Source organism: Pinus tabuliformis, chromosome Q (assembly GCF_031772625.1).
Source record: "Pinus tabuliformis cultivar Carrire ecotype Pingquan chromosome Q, CPIR1, whole genome shotgun sequence".
NCBI lineage: Eukaryota > Viridiplantae > Streptophyta > Pinopsida > Pinales > Pinaceae > Pinus > Pinus tabuliformis.
This window is the reverse complement of record NC_142296.1, coordinates 414,707,958-414,732,810: the sequence shown is the minus strand read 5'-3', so window position 1 is coordinate 414,732,810 and position 24,853 is coordinate 414,707,958.

Below are 24,853 nucleotides of genomic sequence, written 5' to 3'. Positions count from 1 at the left end.
AAGGAAATTGGCAAAGGCAAATGCAAAGGAATTAAAGAGGCAAAAAGGCATCTTTGACACATTTATTTATGAAAATAAAGGAAAATAGGAGAAAAGTAAGGTGAAAGGTCACATGTTGCATGTGAGGAGGAAAATGAAGGAAAATAATGGAAAATGAAGAAAATAGAGGCCTCATTGATAAAAAGGCTTTTGAGGATCAGTTGTTTAGCTTTTGCTCAGGCTTGGTCAAGGAAGCTTGGTCAGTTTAGTTTTGGAGCTATCTCATTATTATCTCTCTCTCTCTCCCTCTTTGAAACTTAGAATTTTCTTGGAGCACTCTAGCTTTGGAGTAAGGAAGGAGAAGTAAGCAAAAGGGAAGGAAGGAAAGCAAGGAGCAAGTAATAAAGAGTAGGATCGAGTAGATTCAGTAGGAATACTTGCAGGTAACATATTGCATGTGTGATTTCCTAGTTGGTTTTGACATGCATGTCTTTGCATGTTGGAGTATGGTTCTCTTGCTATCAGTGGCATGGTTTTTTCGGGTAATAATAGTGGTTTTTAGGCTAGCCTTGCCTTTTTCTGGATGCCATGGTGTGATGGGATGTTGATCTCTGTTTTGAGCTTTGGAATTGTTAGATGGATTTCAGAATTCAGGGCAGAGGTGGTCTCAAGGTTCATTCCCTAATGCAGGAGCATTCAACCCAAGGAAAATCATTGTAAATTAGTAGACATGGGGGGTGTTAGCCACCTATATCAATAGGTTTCATATTTCATGATTGGTAAAGAAAAAGGTCCAAATATGCTCTGCTTTGATGATGCAAAGATCACATATTTCCAAGAGAATACAATCTGTGTTTATAGCTTGATGTGGACTCAATTTTGATGGATGGTCCAACAGCCTAATCTGGATCATGCCATGTTTTAAATTTTCAGTTGTAGAATAGAGAAAGAAGACTGTCCAAACTGTTTAATCTTGGCAGACAAGTAGCTTAGGTAGAGAAGTAAGGCTCCCAACTGCTTAATCTGGGACCTTGGAAGAAATAAGGGTAGCAGTAGATAGAAAATCAAAAGGAAAAAAGCCAGAGAAAAGAAAAGGCAAATAAGGGTCTGCAAGTCCAAGTGCACCCTCCAAGAAGAAACAAAAAATGCTAGGCAAATAGATGGGTAGGCAGATGGGGTTGCAGAAGTGTCATTCCTTATAATTGAAGGTATGCTAAACTATTTCACAAAAGCAGAATCAATGGATTGAGAAGTCCTTCTTCTCTATCAGGTTGCAGCAAAGCAAAGAAGCATGTCTAACTTCCCACTTATCCCCTTTCCCATTCATTACTAATATCCCCTCATCAGCTGAGATTCATGGAAGAATTGGTGGTTTTATGGTGGTTCTTAGTCCTATTAGAAGCCACATTTCTTGTCTAAAACTCTTTTCATTTTGGTCTACTCCCTAAACTAAGTGAGTTTTAAACAAACTTAGTGGTATCTCCCTTCATCCACCCTTTTTCATCCATATTAACCCTAACTCTATTATATAATTCCCCTATGTTACCCTTTCCCTAGTATTATAACACCATGGTGTATAAACCCCAAACATTGTATAAATATCCCTCCCCTTGGCATTATAGCCATATGTTCTCTGTCAGGGATCAAAATGACATCTGGTCACTTTGATAAACCTAAGTCTAACCCCCCTCCCCTCTTCTGAATTCATTTGGCCTAGTAAAACCTTCATTTGCTGAGAAAACCTTATAAAAGACCCATTTTTACCCATACCCGCTTTGAATTGCAAAATAATATCAAAACCCACTTTTTGCACTTATCCAAAGTATCGGCGCATATTATTTTATTTTCAAAATACATTGAAAAACATTACAAACCACCGCATCCCAGAGGTGTCCGCCGAGCACAAATCCCGAAAGAAGTATTATTTTAATCCCGCCCCCCTTCCGTATTGACCGATCACTTCACTGACCCGTCAACCGTCCGATCGAGCGCTTTAGATCGGACGGCCATTATACATATCGGGTTGGGCCCGACGTCCGACATTTAGTACCCGAGAAACTGTCAGAGGGTGACGTCAGGCCTCTGCCACGCGTCGCCCTCACAATTTCTCGGGTTGCCCTCTGACAAAACCGTCGCCGTATCGTAGGCGGTCCGAGAAAACCATTACCGCCTTTTTTGCTTACCACCAGTTTTGCCGGGTCTACGTCATCCCCACGTCAGAGCCACGTCACTGCCACCCCGCCGCCGCATCAGCTCCTTCGTCCGCCCCCGCGCTGATATGTCCGCCACCTCACTATCCCCGTGGACCAATCATAGCTCGCCACATCACCCGATGACGTCATGCTGACGTCATCCGACCTTGACCCCACCTGATGACGTCATGCTGACGTCATCCAAAAAATGCGCCAATATGCCAAAAATCCATATTTTGGCCAATTTTCGCGTTTTTTTCATACTTTTGCCAATTCGCTGTTGCTTTCTCTGCATGGTTTTTTCACGTCCAAACTTGCACCACCTTGCTGAAATCGATTTGGAGACCTCCGGCGCGCCATTTCTACATACATTCGTGACCGTTGCTCGTTGTTTACCAGGTATTTACCCTTGTAAATCCTTCATACGCCTAATTTGTCTGTGAATTCCCTAAAAAAAGCTTAAAAGACACCGAAACTTATAAATTGCCGGTAAAATTCCTGTGTTTAGTCCCCATTCGCAACTGTGAGGTCGAAAAGCACCAGCTGAGCCTTGTTTGCCCACATTTTCATAAGAAACTGTACTCTGTTCGCGCAATCGCGAACCAGTCACTCAAACTGTACATACCTGCTAAAAGAGACAGATTAATACCAGACATTGGTCTTATTTACACTTCAAAGCAATATTTCAATTGCTGCAGCTGTTCATTTGTCCTCTATTCCTTGAAATTCACACTTCCATTGTAAAGAAACTCCTCCGGGTTACTCTGATCATTCAGAACCAGTTTACATACAAATCTAAAGCCTTATTAGCTATGGAGACACCAATAGCCCTGAATATCCAGCCTCTGAATGCCCCTCACAGGAAGATAGCATGGAAAACCCTGGGAGATGTAGATTATCAGATGTTAGATTGGTTTCCAATGGGTTCCAAGTTCAATATTCACATGCTAAATGAATTGAAAGCCCAACACCTTAATGGAGCTGATATTTTAGGGATTTGGGACTCAAATTTGCCCATTTACAACCTCCCTCAAGTCAATGCCCTCCCAGACTTGATCCACAAGTGCCAGGAATGCTATGATCCTTGCCAGAGAGCTGTTCTCAGTCCTACAGGCTCAGTTTTGTTCTTTATCTCCCCAGAAACCATAAATGAGATGTTGCATTTCCATACTGCAAGGCCATTGACCCCTCTTTCCATGTTGGATTTAATAAAGAAGGGGAGTAACTTGTCAAGTGCCCAGATTATCAAAATTAACCAGCTATTTGTACAGCCAAGCTCTGAAACTATGAGAACTCCTCCTATTGGATATCACTACCTGAATGACTTGGGCAGAATGCTAGTGGATTTGATCAGCTATGCCCTGGGGTACAAGGGAATTGAGGATGTTGATGACACTATAATGGCAATGATGTCCATGTTTTCTCCTGGGAAGCCTCCAGCTGTACACTATGACTACGCCACCAATATTGCAGAAAAGATCCATGAACAGCTAATGAATCTACCAAGGGAAAGGGTGTTCAGATACACCTCATACATCTACCACCTGTTCTTTTTTTATCAACCAGATGGTTTCCCCATTCCCCTCAAGAAACTTGATGCCCAGGGAAATCCAAGGTCAGTTGTGTTTTGGACTTCAGTTTTCCATAATGTTTCTCAATCACCATACACATACTGTGAATTTATAGACCTGTTCATTCACCCAGCTATGACATTGCTGTATGGTGTCCCTCCTCCAAGGTTAACCGATGATATGCAGAGAGTTCTCCATCTCTCCAAATCCTACAACATTGGTGATTGGTATTTTTACCAACATCACACAGTAATCAGAGTATATGGCTGTGAGTTGGACCCTTTTAGGCTTCCAAGGTATGTCCCCATGAGACTTTTTGCCTTAGAATATTTCAGGCAGTTTGGAAATGCTGACTACATTCATTTCCAAAGCCAAAAAAAGAAGGTACAACTGAAGGTAAGGAGCCAGCTAGGCCCTTTTTTGTACAACAAAAGAGAGGAGGGATGGAAGGAGGCAGATATGATCCTAGCTGGCCTCAAATTGCAAACCAGTTTCAAATGGTCACCTTATGACCGTAATCATTTTATTTCCCTCAGGAGGATAAAACACAAATTGGGTAACTATTCACATGTTAGGCTGCCCCATATTGAAAAGTATGCAAATTCTTTAAGCTGGAAAGAGGGCACTCTAGAAGAGCCAATCTCTAGAGAGCAGATACTAGAGAGGGAGGCTAGGAATATGCAAAAAGAGGCTGACTTGGAAACTTGTGGACAGGTTTCCTTATCATATCAAAGGCAACTTGGAGCAGCTGCCTCTTCTTCAACAACACATCAGCAAGTTGCCATGGACACTCAACAGACAGGCAGCAAAGGCAAAGGAAAGCAGGTGGAACAAGAGCAACCACCTCCCATGACTGAAGGGCAAGCAGAAAAAGAGATGGAACAGCAAGAAGAAGTGCAGTAGCAGGTAGAGCAACAGCAACAACAGGAATCACAACAAAGAGTAGGGCAGCATGAGAGAGAGCAGCCCACACAGCAAGAAGGGGCAGTTGAGGCCCCAATTCTCACTGAGCAGCAGGCTCAAAACATAGTACCTCCTAGGCAAGAAGCAGTTAATGAAACCTCAGTCCTCCAAACTCCACAAAAGGAGGATGTAAGCAGGAAAAGGGATAGAGAGACTCCCTTGACTACATCAATAAGTCATGGTGAGAAGAGGCACAGGATGAACCCCCTTTCAGAGGAAGACATGCCTATAGGGCAATCTTTGGGTATGGGCCCGCCCAGTTTGGAGGCATCTGCAAGTTCCTTCCAACAGGAACAAGAGAGGACAGTGGGAGGAGAAGTCAGCTCCTCTAGCCAGCAGAGAGAGGGTGAACTGAGCTTTAAACAGCAGTTCATTGAAATAAAGAAAAGGAATGAGCCCATAAAAATACATCTGTATAACCATTTTCTGAAAATGGCTCCCACCAACCAGCAGCGACTAATGTCTGCATATGATGTCCAGGAGGGCAAGATGATCATGAGTCACCTCATACCAACTACTTTTCAGCCACAGTCCCCTTCAGATTACCTAAGGACCAATCTTGAGGTCCTGGCCAAGGACATCCACCCAATGGATAAAATTGAATTGCATAAACAAACAGGTGAGATGGTCTATGCTTCCTTGGCAGACAAGACATTGGATAACTATAGGCTAGAAAATAGCCTTAATAATACAGCTGCCCAACTTGAGTTGGAAAGGGCATCCTCACAAGCAAAGGACAACAGAATAAGGTCCCTAGAAGATATAATTATTGAGATTGGGCATGACCCCAAAGATATCAAGGGCATACAAGAAATATTAAAATTGAGGGATGCAGATATGGCAGCTTTAAGGAGAAAGATCAAACTCCCAGCCACAATTCACCCTCAAACAGATGAAGTAGCTCAACAAAGGCATGATCAAGATGCCACAGCTTTGTTGGTGTCTCTCTATAAACAGCTTATCCAGACACAAGAAAAGCTGGGAGAATCAGAGGCTGCACAGGCAGCATTACAAGCAACTCTGAAACAAAGAGAAGAAGGTCAGACCTCCCAGCCTCCTCCTCAAATCATTAACCTTGAGGAAGCTCCTCCAACTACTATTCCTCCTCCTCAACAGACTGAACAAGCAACACCATCTACTTCAGCACCACCAACAACAGAGCAGGCCCCTAGCTTGGATATGCAAAAGCTAAGGAATGAGATTCAGGCCCTGGAAGCTCAAATGACAGAACTGAATGAGACCAGGGAGAAATTGGCCAAAGTAAATGATAGATATGACAAATCCAAGCAGTCTGTGGCAGAAAAGGGCAGGGAGATAAAAGCCCTCAAAGACAGGATCAAAGAGCTAGAGAATGAGCTCAAACTAGATAAGGTTGTGGCTGAGCTTAAAATAGTGCTGTGGGCTAATATTGGCCAGTCTATTAATGACCAATGGCAGTATATTGAAACAATCCATGAGCAGTTAGAGCTCATTCCAAAAGCACAGACTGAAATTCAGAGATCAAGGGCTGCTCTAAGCAACATGCCTGAAGTTGCCACTAGGATGATTAATGTGCTTAACAATAGAACAAGTACTCAGTTGGCTACCATGGGAATTTCAAACAGAACTGAGACCATTCAGTTAATCAAGAGGGTTCTTACACTGAGAAACTTGGTGCAGACATTAGAGAGAAGAACCCAGGACATGCAGACTGAGGTAAACAAGTTTATGGAGAAATTTCAGGTATTAGAAAACAGAGGGCTCCCTAGCTTACTGAACAACGCAGGGAGACTGTTCACACATGAGCAGTATGCCAAAAGGGTTAATGCATTTGCCACAAGTCAGATCAATGAGAAGCCCAACACGAGGAAACAGGGCCAGCCACAGGACATACTCTCTACAATAGAGTAGAAAGTTTATTTTTTATAATGAATGAAATTAAACACCTGTTTGAGGTGCCTCCCAATTTTTATAAATATACAGAGGCAGAGGAGACTATGGATGCAATTCTCAGGCATCAACTACCTACACAAGAATGGTGGACTAAGGCAATACAGATGATTTTATAAACAGGAAGCCATTCAATAAATTTTGTTCATGGAAAATGCAAATTGTCATACACAGGACAGTTTAAAAGAATCAGCATGCGTTAAAGATGAAAGCTGAGCCAACTCAGCAGAACTTACGGCCAACAAAGCAAGATGAGAAGCTACAGGTGTCCAGGCCGAGAAGCTACAGCAGAGCAGCTCCAAAAGCGCAATTTCCAGCATTAATGCAGATCACTACAACCGACTTGTTGGCTTTCAAGAGCCAAAATATCTTCTGACAGATAGAAAGATGCATTTATGTTGTATTAAAGAGAGCAATAACTTCTTATCTGCTGTTCTGTACAAAGTTGGTGAAATATTCATTTCTCAGATGACTCAACGCCTTAGATATTTTGTAATACTGTTTGTATATATTTGCCCCTCGCACAAGCTTGCAGGGGTTGTTGTTGATTTCCCTTGAAGAAATTCTTATGCTATAATCCTTTCAGAGTTTAATAAAGAAAGTGATGGAATTTCTCAAAGTTCTGAAGTGTTGAATGCGTTCTGGTGTTTGTTGAAAACTGCAGGATTCCTGTGTACCTCACAATACAATAAGTTTTCTGTAACTCTCTTTGTTATGTGTTTCAATCTTTTACAATCCATATATGTTTCTAATTTCTAAGTATTTAGCAACAAAGAAAAAGGATAGCCTTCAGGATTTATTCATGCAATACCCTGAGCTCAATCTATGTTGTTAATGAATGTTTTCTTCAGCTATAATCTTGATAAGTGTAATTCTTAATTGCTGCACTATCAGAATATATCTTTCACAGTGACCTTTGTTTCAGGAATTCAAGTTTGCTCCTGTGCAACATGTTTCACTTTCACATCACCAGCTTAATGGAGAATTCTTAATTGCTTTCTGTTGGCTGACCATACATCACCACTTAAGTTTAAATTTTGTTTGTTTGAGATACCCAATAGGCCCTGCAGTCTGAACATCATCACTCCAGCATTTCAAAACATTTCACAGCTCTAGACTCCATTGCCCAATGTTATACTACTATCTGAACACTACATCTTAAGCGCTGAAAGAAGTCCTTCAACCAAAACATAAACCAAAAACCTGAGCATAATAGCTAGCCTAAAATACTATCAAAACAGAGACAAATCATAAAGAGAGAGCCCTCTCTGATTACAGTTTGGCTAGAGACTGTAGTCCAAAGATTGGTTAGTGGTTACCCCGACCGTATTCCCTTGGGAGTCATAGGGAACAACCTGGGTGTTAACATAATTGGCGACTCCACTGGGGAGTTCCTCAAGATTTTCTAATTTCTGTTTATCTCTTGAAAGCTGCCCATTCCCTTTGCCGCTAGCTTTGGAAAATATACAGTAAGTTCAAAATCTTGTCTAGCCTCCGAAGACACAAAAATATCCTGCAAAATACCAAAAAGAAGTTTAGAAACTGGCTCCTAAAAGGAAAACCAGACATACTAGGTCAAATCCTGACCCAGAACCACCAGCTGTTTTTGAAAATCCTAATATAATCCCTAGGATCATCAGGAAGCAGCAGGGACAACAAACTCTTGCTGACTCAACTCCTGAAACAGGTTATCCAAACCTTGTTCCAACTCCAATCAAGGTTTTGTTTCGATCTACCCTTGATTCCCCCAGTTCCCCCTCTACATCTCAGAGCTCTCCTTTCACACCTTCATCCACTGCACATACTCCTTTAACCAACATCCTAGTTTCTACCCCTCCCATTAACCCTGTTATACCAGTCACCCCGATCCCATTCATCCCTGTCAACCCCTTAAACCCTGTGAATATGGCTAACAGATATGCACCCTTGCAAATACCAGCTAATGCTGCAGCTCTACCCCAAGACTACCAAACCAAAATCTCATATTTTGACTCCAATGGCCCTTTGACAGCTGTTCAGCATGCCAAAAGGATGCAAGACCATTTTGAGACCTATGAAATAGATGATGACAGTGTGAGAATGAGGATGTTTGTTCAAAGCCTAACTGGGGATGTAAGAACTTGGTTTAGATCCCTGAATGCAAATTCCATCACAACTCCTGATGAGCTGTATCAAGCCTTTACTAACAGATGGGAGAAAAAGAAAGATCCTCTGCACATACTTGGGGAATATGACACTATCAAAAGAGGTCCCCAAGAGACTGTTTTGGAGTATTGTGCAAGATTCAACAACGTATATAACGCAATCCCACAAAATTTAAGACCCCCTCCTGATTTAGCTTTGTACAAATTCCCTGATGGTTTTGACCCTGACATGGCCTATCAGTTAAAGGAAAGAGACCCTCAAACCCTTGCAGAGGCCCAAAGGGTTGCTGTCACAGTGGAAGCTAACCTGATTGCCAAAAGAAACAAAGCAAGGTTGGAAAAGAGAACAGCCTTTAAAGAAGAACCCTCTGCTTTTGATCAAAAGCTGGATGCAATACTCACTGGAATGAAAAGATTGGGTGATAGAGTGGAATCGGTTGAGAGAAAATCATCATGGGAAGCACCACAAAACAACCCTCCTAGGAATCCAAATTTTAGGAGAACTCAAAACCCAAACGTTGGCAAGGCCAGTGCTGACCAAGACATAAGACCTCCTTTCCAAGAAAACTATGCTGAAACTTCCACATCAACTGAACCCAATGAAGATCCTCAGATTAATTTAATGGGTCTAGATGGTGAAAGTCAAGTTTTCTTAACACAAGAAGATCATGAGGATGATGAAATCAAACTGTTCCAAACTAAATCAGGTGAATCCTTTGACTTTAAACAAGGCTATGACACTGCTGTTTATGAAGTCCATAAACAATACAAGCTAAGGAGCAGAACTGTGAATGTAAACCAGCCTGAAAAGATAAAGGATAATCAGCAGCCTAAAAGAGTCATAGTCACAGAGCCTAATGACAAAACAAATTCACCTACAGAAGAAATAATTATTGAAGAGATCACTGAACCATTGTCCTTAAAACAGCAGCCTCTGGCTACTTCATCCTCTCACCCTAATTTAAATGTTATTCCTCAAGAGATGAGTAAAAAAGACAAGTCCCAAAATCAAGATAAGAATCAAGAAGAAGATCTAGTGAACAAGGAAAGGACTGTTATCCATAACCCTAAGACCCAATCTGAAAAACCCTTTGACCTAGAAATTGAAATTGACAAACTAAAGATAGCAATCCCTCTCTCAGAACTGGCCAAGCATGACATTTATAAACAACAGATCAAGAAGTCCCTTCAACTCACCAGCATCAAAGATGATGTCAATGTGTTGGATGACACCCCAGAATTACTGTTTGGCCCAGAAGTGGATGGAAAAACAGTAGTCACAGGGGTATTACCTTTTTATGTCAGCTTACATATTCATGATAAAATATTACATAATGCAATGTTTGACTCAGGTGCCTCTCACAATCTCATGCCAAAAGCAGTCATGGAGAGATTGAATCTGGATATAACAAGACCATACAAGGACCTGTTTTCCTTTGACTCCAGCCAAGTCAAGTGTTTAGGTCTCATAAAAGATTTATGTGTGTCTCTGGTTCAATACCCAAACAAAACAATTCTAATGGATGTTGTAGTTGCTGATATCCCACCTAAGTATGGGATGCTGTTATCAAGATCATGGGGAGCTAAACTCCAAGGTTCCCTACAATTAGACATGTCATATGCCACCATCTCTGTTTTTGGGCAACCAAAAAGACTATACAGAGAAACACTCATGAAATACATGGTCAGCAGTGAAGAAAAGCCTCAAAACTTTCCCATATATGCTGTCCATTCAGACATAGACTCATACATTCTCTTCAATGACAACACAACTCTCTCAAAAAATGATGTTGAAACCAAAATACTCATACAAGAGGAAGACTCTAATGAAAGAATTACCACCCATGAAACAACAGTCAATCAATCACTAGACACTGCTGCTGCTCTAGTTGTCAACCATATTCAATCAAATGATGAGACTGTCCTAGAAGACAAGCCAGATCAAAAACCAGAACTTCAACTTACATTGCCAGCACATGAACAGATCATTAAATCTCCTTCACAACAAGATATTCTATGGTTCCTTGAATTTGATGGCTCAGTCAACAAATTAGGGGCAGGAGCTGGAGTTTGGGTACACAATAAAGAAAACAGTCATGCAGAAGGCAGAGCCTATAGATTAAACTTCAGATGTACAAATAACATGGCAGAATATGAAGCTCTTTTACTAGGCCTCAAGTTAGTAAAGTTCTTGCAAGCTGCCAGGGTTTCAATCATGGGTGATTCAGATTTAGTTATCCAACAAGTGAAGGGAAATTTTGTCACAAATGACAAGAGATTAAGGTCTTATAGGTCTGCTGTTGCTGAAGTACTAAACTTTTTCTCTGAATTCCAAATCACTAAAATTCCTAGAACCCACAATCTGCATGCTCATAGTTTGGCCACATTTGCTAGTACTTGCAAATTACCATTGGAACCTAACAATTGTTTCACAGCTGAGATTAAACACAGACCCTCCATTCCAAACAATGTTAAAGATTGGCAAGTATTTGAGTATGATATGCAAATAAACAATTTTTTAACGCTGCAACAAGAATTTGCAGGATTAAATATTGACACTGACAGAGCAAGTCAATCACAAATACTTGACAGAGCAAGTCAATCACAAATACGATTTGAACAGACTGACCACACAATATCACCTAGAACAGCAAAACAAATGTTAAATCCAACTATCTTCAACAAGGAAAACATTCAGCAAATTCAACCAATCAGTTGTGAAGAAGTAGCCAATGCTGAAACTGAAATCATAGAGCTGAAAGACAATTTTCTGCCAACAGGCCTAACTCCACTAGAGGACATCTTTGATTCAAATGATATTCCCAGAAAACCAAAAATGCAGCCCTCAAATGCAGCCATTGAAGAATGCAACATTGGTACCATTGACAAGCCCAAAATAATAAAGTTGTCTGCATCTTTACCTCCTGATCAAAGGCCTAAATACATTGACCTCTTCAAAGAGTTCCAGGATGTCTTTGCATGGAGTTATGAGGATCTAAAGTCCTATGATACCTCTGTTATCCAGCATACTATCCCTCTCAAGCCTGATCAAAAGCCCTTTAAACAAAAATTGAGGAGAATCAATCCTATGCTTCTCCCAGCAATGGAACAAGAGGTACAGAAAATGTTTAAGGCAGGCATCATAGCACCTATCAGATTCTCTGAGTGGATTTCAAACTTAGTCCCTACAAGAAAGAAAACTGGTGAAATAAGGCTGTGTGTGGATCTAAGAAACCTGAATCAGGTATCCCTCAAAGACAACTATCCCTTACCCAAGATGGATCACATTCTCCAAAGAGTGGTAGGGACCTCAAGGATCTCATTACTTGATGGATTCTCAGGCTTCAATCAAATCCTGGTGCACCCTGATGGTCAAGACAAAACATCATTTACAACCCCATGGGGAACTTTCAAATATGTAAAAATGCCTTTTGGATTGAAAAATGCAGGGGCAACTTTTCAAAGAGCAATGGATATTGCTTTTGATAAGGAGATTCATGACTTTTTAGTCATTTACTTAGATGACCTCACACCTTTTTCAAAATCTGACCAAGAACATTTAAAACACTTAAGGCAGATTTTCTTAACATGTAGGAAATATGGAATTTCCTTGAATCCCAAGAAGTCTCTATTTGGTTTGGAAGAAGGTAAGCTGTTAGGACATATCATTTCAAAGGATGGCATAAGAATTGATCCAGATAGGATACAAGCTATCTTACAAATGCCCCACCCAAGAAATATCAAAGAATTACAAGCATTCTTGGGAAAGATCAACTTTTTGAGAAGGTTTATCCCAAACTTAGCAGAACTAATCAGATTACTAAATAACATGCTAAAGGAAGATTCAAAAGTGAAATGGACAGTTGAAGCAAATCAAGCCTTTGAAGGTATAAAGCTGGCCCTTACCCAAACCCCGGTCTTGACCACTCCTCAATTTGACAGAGAATTTATCATTTTCTCTTTTGCCTCCCAGCATACTATTGCTGCTGTTTTGTTACAGAAAGATGACCAAGGAAATGAGAAGCCAATTGCTTTCTTTAGCAGAGCTCTTAGAGATGCACCTTTAAAATATCAAATCATGGAAAAGCAAGCTTATGCTTTGGTTAAAGCCATTAAGGACTTTAGGATTTACATCCTTTATTCGCATGTTATAGCTTATGTACCAAGTCCTATTGTCAAAGACATTCTCACCCAAGAAAATTTAGAGGGCAGAAGAGGAAAGTGGATTGCCAACATTTTGGAATTTGATATTGAGATAAAACCTACAAAACTAATAAAAGGGCAAGGTTTGGCCAAACTAATGACAGAAGCAAACTTCCAAGCCTTAGACATCAACCAGCTGGACAGTGAACCGGAGCTGGCGACTCCAAAGATCAATGTAGCCTTTGAACAATCCCCTTGGTACTCTGATATATGTTATGTAATACAAAACCTGTGTGCTCCCCCAGGATTGTCCAGAACTAAATGTAGGTTCCTAAAAATGAAAGCTTCTAAATTCTGTGTTATGGATGGAAATTTACTTTGGAAAAACCATGAAGGGATATTGTTAAACTGCTTAATTGAGAATGAAACTAACAATATCATAAAAGAATTTCATGCAGGTGACTGTGGTGGACACTTGTACTGGAAGTCCACTGTGGATAAAATACTGAGGGCTGGTTACTACTGGCCCACCATGTTCTCTGATGTCAAGAAATTCACCACCTCATGTCATAAATGTCAAGTGTTTGAGGGAAAGAGACAGTTACTGCCACTTCCCTTAAGGCCTATTGCAACAGAGAGACCTTTTCAACAATGGGGCTTGGATTTCATTGGGGAAATTCATCCCTCATCTTCAGGCCAACATAGATGGATCTTAACAGCCACACACTACTTCACCAAGTGGATTGAAGCTGCTCCATGCAGACAAGCAAATGATTCAACAATCATTCAGTTTTTGGAGAATAACATATTGGCTAGATTTGGTTGTCCTGATAAAATAATAACAGACAATGCTGCTGCTTTCAGATCCAAGAAAATGGTGAATTTCTGCCACAAATTTCACATTACCTTGGGCCATTCTACTGCATACTATCCCCAAGGAAATGGCCTTGATGAGTCATCAAATAAAAGCCTGGTAAACATTATAAAGAAAGTGCTAGAAGAGAACAAAAAGAATTGGCATAAGAAGCTTGTGAATGCTCTATGGGCAGATAGACTAACAACCAAGAGATCAATTGGGACCAGCCCATATGAGTTGGTGTATGGATTAGAAGCCAAGTTTCCTTCATCACTAGGGGTAACTGTTATGAAACTTCTTCAAGAAAGCCAAGCTGAACCAAATGATATGCAAAGAAGGATCAATCAAATCATATGTTTACAGCAAACTAGAGACCAAGTTTTCAGCAGAGTTCAAGTTCTACAAGAAAAATTAAAGAAGGCCTTTGACAGAAGAACTAAGGCAGAAGATTTCAACATTGGTGACAAAGTCCTCAAGTGGGATTCAAGGAGGGAAGATAAAGGAAAACATGGAAAATTTGATTCCCTTTGGAGAGGACCATTTGCTGTCTAAGCAGTACAAGGAAACAACACTTATTTCCTTAAAAGTCTTAATGAAACTGATTTGGATGAAGGTCCTGTGAATGGCAGGATGCTCAAGCACTATTTTGACTACCACCCATAAGTGCAGCCTGAGTTTTCCCTTGTACATATCCAGATGTATATATTATTTTCTATTAAGATGTAAAAATGCAGTTTCTCAAAGTTTTATTGACTATCAGCAAAAGGTAAATAGGATCAGAGGTCTACCAAGAAGGGAAGTACACAATTTTGGCATTTCAAAGCAGCAAACTTCAAAATTTTGATAAAAGCAGTCAAGGGCCAAGGCAATCTGACCTGCTGTTCTTGGTCTTTCAAATGAAAAACCATCCCCATGTGGAGCCACTGTTAGCCACCTATATCAATAGGTTTCATATTTCATGATTGGTAAAGAAAAAGGTCCAAATATGCTCTGCTTTGATGATGCAAAGATCACATATTTCCAAGAGAATACAATCTGTGCTTATAGCTTGATGTGGACTCAATTTTGATGGATGGTCCAACAGCCTAATCTGGATCATGCCATGTTTTAAATTTTCAGTTGTAGAATAGAGAAAGAAGTCTGTCCAAACTGTTTAATCTTGGCAGACAAGTAGCTTAGGTAGAGAAGTAAGGCTCCCAACTGCTTAATCTGGGACCTTGGAAGAAATAAGGGTAGCAGTAGATAGAAAATCAAAAGGAAAAAAGCCAGAGAAAAGAAAAGGCAAATAAGGGTCTGCAAGTCCAAGTGCACCCTCCAAGAAGAAACAAAAAATGCTAGGCAAATAGATGGGTAGGCAGATGGGGTTGCAGAAGTGTCATTCCTTATAATTGAAGGTATGCTAAACTATTTCACAAAAGCAGAATCAATGGACTGAGAAGTCCTTCTTCTCTAGCAGGTTGCAGCAAAGCAAAGAAGCATGTCTAACTTCCCACTTATCCCCTTTCCCATTCATTACTAATATCCCCTCATCAGCTGAGATTCATGGAAGAATTGGTGGTTTTATGGTGGTTCTTAATCCTATTAGAAGCCACATTTCTGGTCTAAAACTCTTTTCATTTTGGTCTACTCCCTAAACTAAGTGAGTTTTAAACAAACTTAGTGGTATCTCCCTTCATCCACCCTTTTTCATCCATATTAACCCTAACTCTATTATATAATTCCCCTATGTTACCCTTTCCCTAGTATTATAACACCATGGTGTATAAACCCCAAACATTGTATAAATATCCCTCCCCTTGGCATTATAGCCATATGTTCTCTGTCAGGGATCAAAATGACATCTGGTCACTTTGATAAACCTAAGTCTAACCCTCCTCCCCTCTTCTGAATTCATTTGGCCTAGTAAAACCTTCATTTGCTGAGAAAACCTTATAAAAGACCCATTTTTACCCATACCCGCTTTGAATTGCAAAATAATATCAAAACCCACTTTTTGCACTTATCCAAAGTATCGGCGCATATTATTTTATTTTCAAAATACATTGAAAAACATTACAAACCACCGCATCCCAGAGGTGTCCGCCGAGCACAAATCCCGAAAGAAGTATTATTTTAATCCCGCCCCCCTTTCGTATTGACCGATCACTTCACTGACCCGTCAACCGTCCGATCGAGCGCTTTAGATCGGACGGCCATTATACATATCGGGTTGGGCCCGACGTCCGACATTTAGTACCCGAGAAACTGTCAGAGGGTGACGTCAGGCCTCTGCCACGCGTCGCCCTCACAATTTCTCGGGTTGCCCTCTGACAAAACCGTCGCCGTATCGTAGGCGGTCCGAGAAAACCATTACCGCCTTTTTTGCTTACCACCAGTTTTGCCAGGCCTACGTCATCCCCACGTCAGAGCCACGTCACTGCCACCCCGCCGCCGCATCAGCTCCTTCGTCCGCCCCCGCGCTGATATGTCCGCCACCTCACTATCCCCGTGGACCAATCATAGCTTGCCACATCACCCGATGACGTCATGCTGACGTCATCCGACCTTGATCCCACCTGATGAAGTCATGCTGACGTCATCCAAAAAACGCGCCAATATGCCAAAAGTCCATATTTTGGCCAATTTTCGCGTTTTTTTCACACTTTTGCCAATTCGCTGTTGCTTTCTCTGCATGGTTTTTTCACGTCCAAACTTGCACCACCTTGCTGAAATCGATTTGGAGACCTCCGGCGCGCCATTTCTACATACATTCGTGACCGTTGCTCACTGTTTACCAGGTATTTACCCTTGTAAATCCTTCATACGCCTAATTTGTCTGTGAATTCCCTCAAAAAAGCTTAAAAGACACCGAAACTTATAAATTGCCGGTAAAATTCCTGTGTCTAGCCCCCATTCGCAACTGTGAGGTCGAAAAGCACCAGCTGAGCCTTGTTTGCCCACATTTTCATAAGAAACTGTACTCTGTTCGCGCAATCGCGAACCAGTCACTCAAACTGTACATACCTGCTAAAAGAGACAGATTGATACCAGACATTGGTCTTATTTACACTTCAAAGCAATATTTCAATTGCTGTAGCTGTTCATTTGTCCTCTATTCCTTGAAATTCACACTTCCATTGTAAAGAAACTCCTCCGGGTTGCTCTGATCATTCAGAACCAGTTTACATACAAATCTGAAGCCTTATTAGCTATGGAGACACCAATAGCCCTGAATATCCAGCCTCTGAATGCCCCTCACAGGAAGATAGCATGGAAAGCCCTGGGAGATGTAGATTATCAGATGTTAGATTGGTTTCCAATGGGTTCCAAGTTCAATATTCACATGCTAAATGAATTGAAAGCCCAACACCTTAATGGAGCTGATATTTTAGGGATTTGGGACTCAAATTTTCCCATTTACAACCTCCCTCAAGTCAATGCCCTCCCAGACTTGATCCACAAGTGCCAGGAATGCTATGATCCTTGCCAGAGAGCTGTTCTCAGTCCTACAGGCTCAGTTTTGTTCTTTATCACCCCAGAAACCATAAATGAGATGCTGCATTTCCATACTGCAAGGCCATTGACCCCTCTTTCCATGTTGGATTTAATAAAGAAGGGGAGTAACTTGTCAAGTGCCCAGATTATCAAAATTAACCAGCTATTTGTACAGCCAAGCTCTGAAACTATGAGAACTCCTCCTATTGGATATCACTACCTGAATGACTTGGGCAGAATGCTAGTGGATTTGATCAGCTATGCCCTGGGGTACAAGGGAATTGAGGATGTTGATGACACTATAATGGCAATGATGTCCATGTTTTCTCCTGGGAAGCCTCCAGCTGTACACTATGACTACGCCACCTATATTGCAGAAAAGATCCATGAACAGCTAATGAATCTACCAAGGGAAAGGGTGTTCAGATACACCTCATACATCTACCACCTGTTCTTGTTTTATCAACCAGACAGTTTCCCCATTCCCCTCAAGAAACTTGATGCCCAGGGAAATCCAAGGTCAGTTGTGTTTTGGACTTCAGTTTTCCATAATGTTTCTCAATCACCATACACATACTGTGAATTTATAGACCTGTTCATTCACCCAGCTATGACATTGCTGTATGGTGTCCCTCCTCCAAGGTTAACCGATGATATGCAGAGAGTTCTCCATCTCTCCAAATCCTACAGCATTGGTGATTGGTATTTTTACCAACATCACACAGTAATCAGAGTATATGGTTGTGAGTTGGACCCTTTTAGGCTTCCAAGGTATGTCCCCATGAGACTTTTTGCCTTAGAATATTTCAGGCAGTTTGGAAATGCTGACTACATTCATTTCCAAAGCAAAAACAAGAAGGTACAACTGAAGGTAAGGAGCCATCTAGGCCCTTTTTTGTACAACAAAAGAGAGGAGGGATGGAAGGAGGCAGATATGATCCTAGCAGGCCTCAAATTGCAAACCAGTTTCAAATGGTCACCTTATGACCGTAATCATTTTATTTCCCTCAGGAGGATAAAACACAAATTGGGTAACTATTCACATGTTAGGCTGCCCCATATTGAAAAGTATGCAAATTCTTTAAGCTGGAAAGAGGGCACTCTAGAAGAGCCAATCTCTAGAGAGCAGATACTAGAGAGGGAGGCTAGGAATATGCAAAAAGAGGCTGACTTGGAAACTTGTGGACAGGTTTCCTTATCATATCAAAGGCAACTTGGAGCAGCTACCTCTTCTTCAACAACACATCAGCAAGCTGCCATGGACACTCAACAGACAGGCAGCAAAGGCAAAGGAAAGCAGGTGGAACAAGAGCAACCACCTCCCATGACTGAAGGGCAAGCAGAAAAAGAGATGGAACACCAAGAAGAAGTGCAGTAGCAGGTAGAGCAACAGCAACAACAGGAATCACAGCAAAGAGTAGGGCAGCATGAGAGAGAGCAGCCCACACAGCAAGAAGGGGCAATTGAGGCCCCAATTCTCACTGAGCAGCAGGCTCAAAACATAGTACCTCCTAGGCAAGAAGCAGTTAATGAAACCTCAGTCCTCCAAACTCCACAAAAGGAGGATGTAAGCAGGAAAAGGGATAGAGAGACTCCCTTGACTACATCAATAAGTCATGGTGAGAAGAGGCACAGGATGAACCCCCTTTCAGAGGAAGAGATGCCTATAGGGCAATCTTTGGGTATGCGCCCGCCCAGTTTGGAGGCATCTGCAAGTTCCTTCCAACAGGAACAAGAGAGGACAGTGGGAGGAGAAGTCAGCTCCTCTAGCCAGCAGAGAGAGGGTGAACTGAGCATTAAACAACAGTTCATTGAAATAAAGAAAAGGAACGAGCCCATAAAAATACAGCTGTATAACCATTTGCTGAAAATGGCTCCCACCAACCAGCAGTGACTAATGTCTGCAAATGATGTCCAGGAGGGCAAGATGATCATGAGTCACCTCATACCAACTACTTTGCAGCCACAGTCCCCTTCAGATTACCTAAGGACCAATCTTGAGGTCCTGGCCAAGGACATCCACCCAATGGATAAAATTGAATTGCATAAACAAACAGGTGAGATGGTCTATGCTTCCTTGGCAGACAAGACATTGGATAACTATAGGCTAGAAAATAGCCTTAATAATACAGCTGCCCAACTTGAGTTGGAAAGGGCATCCTCACAAGCAAAGGAAAACAGAATAAGGTCCCTAGAAGATATAATTATTGAGATTGGGCATGACCCCAAAGATATCAAGGGCATACAAGAAATATTAAAATTGAGGGATGCAGATATGGCAGCTTTAAGGAGAAAGATCAAACTCCCAGCCACAATTCACCCTCAAACAGATGAAGTAGCTCAACAAAGGCATGATCAAGATGCCACAGCTTTGTTGGTGTCTCTCTATAAACAGCTTATCCAGACACAAGAAAAGCTGGGAGAATCAGAGGCTGCACAGGCAGCATTACAAGCAACTCTAACACTTCCTTACACTAGGAAGAGAGTAAGGATCCTCAGATTCCTTCTGGCTGATCATCTTTCTCTTGCCCTGATGATGGATCATTTGGGATTCGAAACGTTGGTGTAAAAATTCCATTACTGCTCCGGTCAACAAAAACCTCAAACCACAGATCTCTGAAATCCAAAGAGAAGAAGGTCAGACCTCCCAGCCTCCTCCTCAAATCATTAACTTTGAGGAAGCTCCTCCAACTACTATTCCTCCTCCTCAACAGACTGAACAAGCAGCACCATCTACTTCAGCACCACCAACAACAGAGCAGGCCCCTAGCTTGGATATGCAAAAGCTAAGGAATGAGATTCAGGCCCTGGAAGCTCAAATGACAGAACTGAATGAGACCAGGGAGAAATTGGCCAAAGTAAATGATAGATATGACAAATCCAAGCAGTCTGTGGCAGAAAAGGGCAGGGAGATAAAAGCCCTCAAAGACAGGATCAAAGAGCTAGAGAATGAGCTCAAACTAGATAAGGTTGTGGCTGAGCTTAAAATAGTGCTGTGGGCTAATATTGGCCAGTCTATTAATGACCAATGGCAGTATATTGAAACAATCCATGAGCAGTTAGAGCTCATTCCAAAAGCACAGACTGAAATTCAGAGATCAAGGGCTGCTCTAAGCAACATGCCTGAAGTTGCCACTAGGATGATTAATGTGCTTAACAATAGAACAAGTACTCAGTTGGCTACCATGGGAATTTCAAACAGAACTGAGACCATTCAGTTAATCAAGAGGGTTCTTACACTGAGAAACTTGGTGCAGACATTAGAGAGAAGAACCCAGGACATGCAGACTGAGGTAAACAAGTTTATGGAGAAATTTCAGGTATTAGAAAACAGAGGGCTCCCTAGCTTACTGAACAGCGCAGGGAGACTGTTCACACATGAGCAGTATGCCAAAAGGGTTAATGCATTTGCCACAAGTCAGATCAATGAGAAGCCCAGCACCTCAGAGGAAACAGGGCCAGCCACAGGACAAACTCTCTACAACAGAGTAGAAAGTTTATTTTTTATAATGAATGAAATTAAACACCTGTTTGAGGTGCCTCCCAATTTTTATAAATATACAGAGGCAGAGGAGACTATGGATGCAATTCTCAGGCATCAACTACCTACACAAGAATGGTGGACTAAGGCAATACAGATGATTTTATAAACAGGAAGCCATTCAATAAATTTTGTTCATGGAAAATGCAAATTGTCATACACAGGACAGTTTAAAAGAATCAGAATGCGTTAAAGATGAAAGCTGAGCCAACTCAGCAGAACTTACGGCCAACAAAGCAAGATGAGAAGCTACAGGTGTCCAGGCCAAGAAGCTACAACAGAGCAGCTCCAAAAGCGCAATTTCCAGCATTAATGCAGATCACTACAACCGACTCGTTGGCTTTCAAGAGCCAAAATATCTTCTGACAGATAGAAAGATGCATTTATGTTGTATTAAAGACAGCAATAACTTCTTATCTGCTGTTCTGTACAAAGTTGGTGAAATATTCATTTCTCAGATGACTCAACGCCTTAGATATTTTGTAATACTGTTTGTATATATTTGCCCCTCGCACAAGCTTGCAGGGGTTGTTGTTGATTTCCCTTGAAGAAGTTCTTATGCTGTAATCCTTTCAGAGTTTAATAAAGAAAGTGATGGAATTTCTCAAAGTTCTGAAGTGTTGAATGCGTTCTGGTGTTTGTTGAAAACTGCAGGATTCCTGTGTACCTCACAATACAATAAGTTTTCTGTAACTCTCTTTGTTATGTGTTTCAATCTTTTACAATCCATATATGTTTCTAATTTCTAAGTATTTAGCAACAAAGAAAAAGAATAGCCTTCAGGATTTATTCATGCAATACCCTGAGCTCAATCTATGTTGTTAATGAATGTTTTCTTCAGCTATAATCTTGATAAGTGTAATTCTTAATTGCCGCACTATCAGAATATATCTTTCACAGTGACCTTTGTTTCAGGAATTCAAGTTTTCTCCTGTGCAACATGTTTCACTTTCACATCACCAGCTTAATGGAGAATTCTTAATTGCTTTCTGTTGGCTGACCATACATCACCACTTAAGTTTAAATTTTGTTTGTTTGAGATACCCAATAGGCCCTGCAGTCTGAACATCATCACTCCAGCATTTCAAAACATTTCACAGCTCTAGACTCCATTGCCCAATGTTATACTACTATCTGAACACTACATCTTAAGCGCTGAAAGAAGTCCTTCAACCAAAACATAAACCAAAAACCTGAGCATAATAGCTAGCCTAAAATACTATCAAAACAGAGACAAATCATAAAGAGAGAGCCCTCTCTGATTACAGTTTGGCTAGAGACTGTAGTCCAAAGATTGGTTACTGGTTACCCCGGCCGTATTCCCTTGGGAGTCATAGGGAACAACCTGGGTGTTAACAGGGGGGTCATGCATTTTAGGGAAGTTGGATTCATAAAGGGGTTTTAGGGTTATTGAAATGCCGATGTGCTGATATGTGATTACGCAATATCGCCGATCAAAGATTAGAGGTATCAGCATTTCGGGATCGGAGGAGCACTGAGATAAGGCTTTGAAGTTAGAGCCGGACAAAACGATATTTATATATGCGGGTTTATAAGATTTGAGATCCAGCTTTGTGTTCCAACAGAGTTTTCCTTTGTATTTCCATTTGATTCTTGTGTATTTTGATATTTTGTTGTCCTGGGGTTTTTTAAAGGAAAAGCGAAAGATTACTACTCTCGATAGTGTAAAAGGCTCTGACAGGGTTATATGGGCGTGTTTGTTATATTTAGGAATCAAACCAGAATTAGTTCAAAGAACCTTTCTGATATAAATGTAAGCTACGGGCAGAGCTCAGAGGAGGCCACTGATAATTGAAGATTAGGCCTGTGCGAGACACAAAGTCTCAAATGTAATCGTTTATTTATACTTATATATATACAGAGGTTTATTCCTAGCTGTGCAAGTGTGTGAAGAGTATTTAATGATGAATTGCATGTAAGTTGAGAATTCGCAAGTTCTGTAATAGGGGTTGCAGACAGAGTTATATAGAATGCGCAGAGAGAGAGAGAGAGAGAGAGAGAGAGAGAGAGAGAGATGATTCAGATGAATCATAAGGAATCTTTGAACCTAGCTGAAGGATCAAAGTAAGCTCTGGAGAAGTAGCGAAGGGAGAATTTGCGGAGTTAAGTTCAGAGGAAGCGAAATAGCAGAAGACCAGAACCTTTTGAAGAACTGAACCACAGAGAAAAATTGAAGAAAACGCCTAAAAACCAAGTAAAAAGAGACAAACGAAGAAGTGAAGTATCAGCGCACAACAGCCGTTGGATCTTTAAGATCAATGGCCAGGATTAAGTTGCATCGGCGAAATCCTTTTGGAGACATCAAAATCGGACCTCAGAAAGTTGCGAAGAGCGATTGCGATGTTCCAATGAAGTGTGGACTGTTGGATCATATAGTCGATCAACGACGGAGATCTGATCGCTAATCGCAATTAGAGGGGTTAAGGGCTGGTAGTTATTGAAATGCCGATGTGCCGATATGTGATTACGTGATATCGCCGATCGAAGATCGGAGGTATCAGCGTTTCAGGGATTGGAGGAGCACTGTGATAAGGATTTGAAGTTAGAGCCGGACCCGACGATATTTATATATGCGGTTTATAAGATTTGAGATCCGGCTTTGTGTTCCGGTAGAGTTTTCCTTTGTATTTCCTGTTGATTCCTGTGTATTTCGATATTTTGTTGTCCTGGGGTTTTTTAAAGGAAAAGCGAAAGATTACTGCTCCCGATAGTGTAAAAGGCTCTGACAGGGTTATATGGGCGCATTTGTTATATTTGAAGTCCAACAGTTTAATCACATATCGAATGTGGAGGAGGTGTGCATTACTGTGACCTGCGGAGGAACTAATACCCGATTGCGATAAAGGTAGAACCTTGAAAGACGTGTAGAGGCCGTATAAAGCAAAAAGGTATGTTTTGTGGCATTTCCTTTGTAAAAGGTTTTATAAGGAAAATAGTGCCGATAGAAGGTTTTATGCGATAAATATATATTAACCAAGCATAAAGAAGGGAAAGGTTATATATATGCGGTTAAAGGGATAATGAAGGTTAGGAAGGGGTTTTAAAGTCCCGATAAGAAGGATTTGAATGAAAGGTCGGAAATAAAGGTTAATGAGGGTTTAAGCGGGGTGATTAATTTCTGATAGAAAGGAAAAGGTGGGTTAATGTTTAGACTTTGTTAAGTCTATGAATCATTCCGCATGAGACTAAAAGAGGGCCTTAACCATTTATGGTTGAAGATTTGACTCCTTTGAGAGTTAAATACCTGGGACAAATGTGTGGATGCATTTTACATGCATACTATGGGTATAAGCGGGGGTAACCCTACGTCATTAGTGGTATCAGAGCAGAATTGTAATCAGAGCAGGGAAAGATTTCCTATGAAAAGGAGTGTGCACACAAAAGAAGGTAATGTGCATAAGTTAATTGATGAATGATAGAGGCTACAACAGAAGATTGTAGGGGAACTTTTGGAGTTCTTAGGAGACTATAACAGTTCCAGCAGAGGCTTGGAGTAGACAAGAACATAGGATTCCTTGAAGAAAAGTTAGAGCAAGATTGCTTAGTACAAGTTCTAAAGGAAAGAGGACTTGGAAACTGATCCAGGTGGATTCAGATACAATGGCATGGAAAAGCTCAGAAATCAAAGTGATCAGAATGAAGTCAACTCGGGGCTAGAGCGTAGATCTCGTCATCTTGATTTTGACGACGTGAACGGTACTTCAATCCGAGTCTGGATGATGAAGTTATCGTGAAAGGAAGGTTGCTTTATTCCTTCAGAAAATGAGGATTTTTCCTTTAAAAAATGGTTTTAAGCCTTAAAAGGAAAAAACCGCAATTGGAGAATTCATGGAGGTGGACTTAAGAAGGGCGCAGAGAAAACCCCGATCACTGATCTCTGATTAAATTAGATCGGTGGATCGGAAGGCAATCGGATCGGAGGGCTATATATATGTATATATCGACGATGGTAGGGGCCGACTTGCGATGCGATCGGTGATAAAGAATCAGGCCGATATGTGAGCGGGATGTCGATGCGATCGACTGACGCCGATATCGGC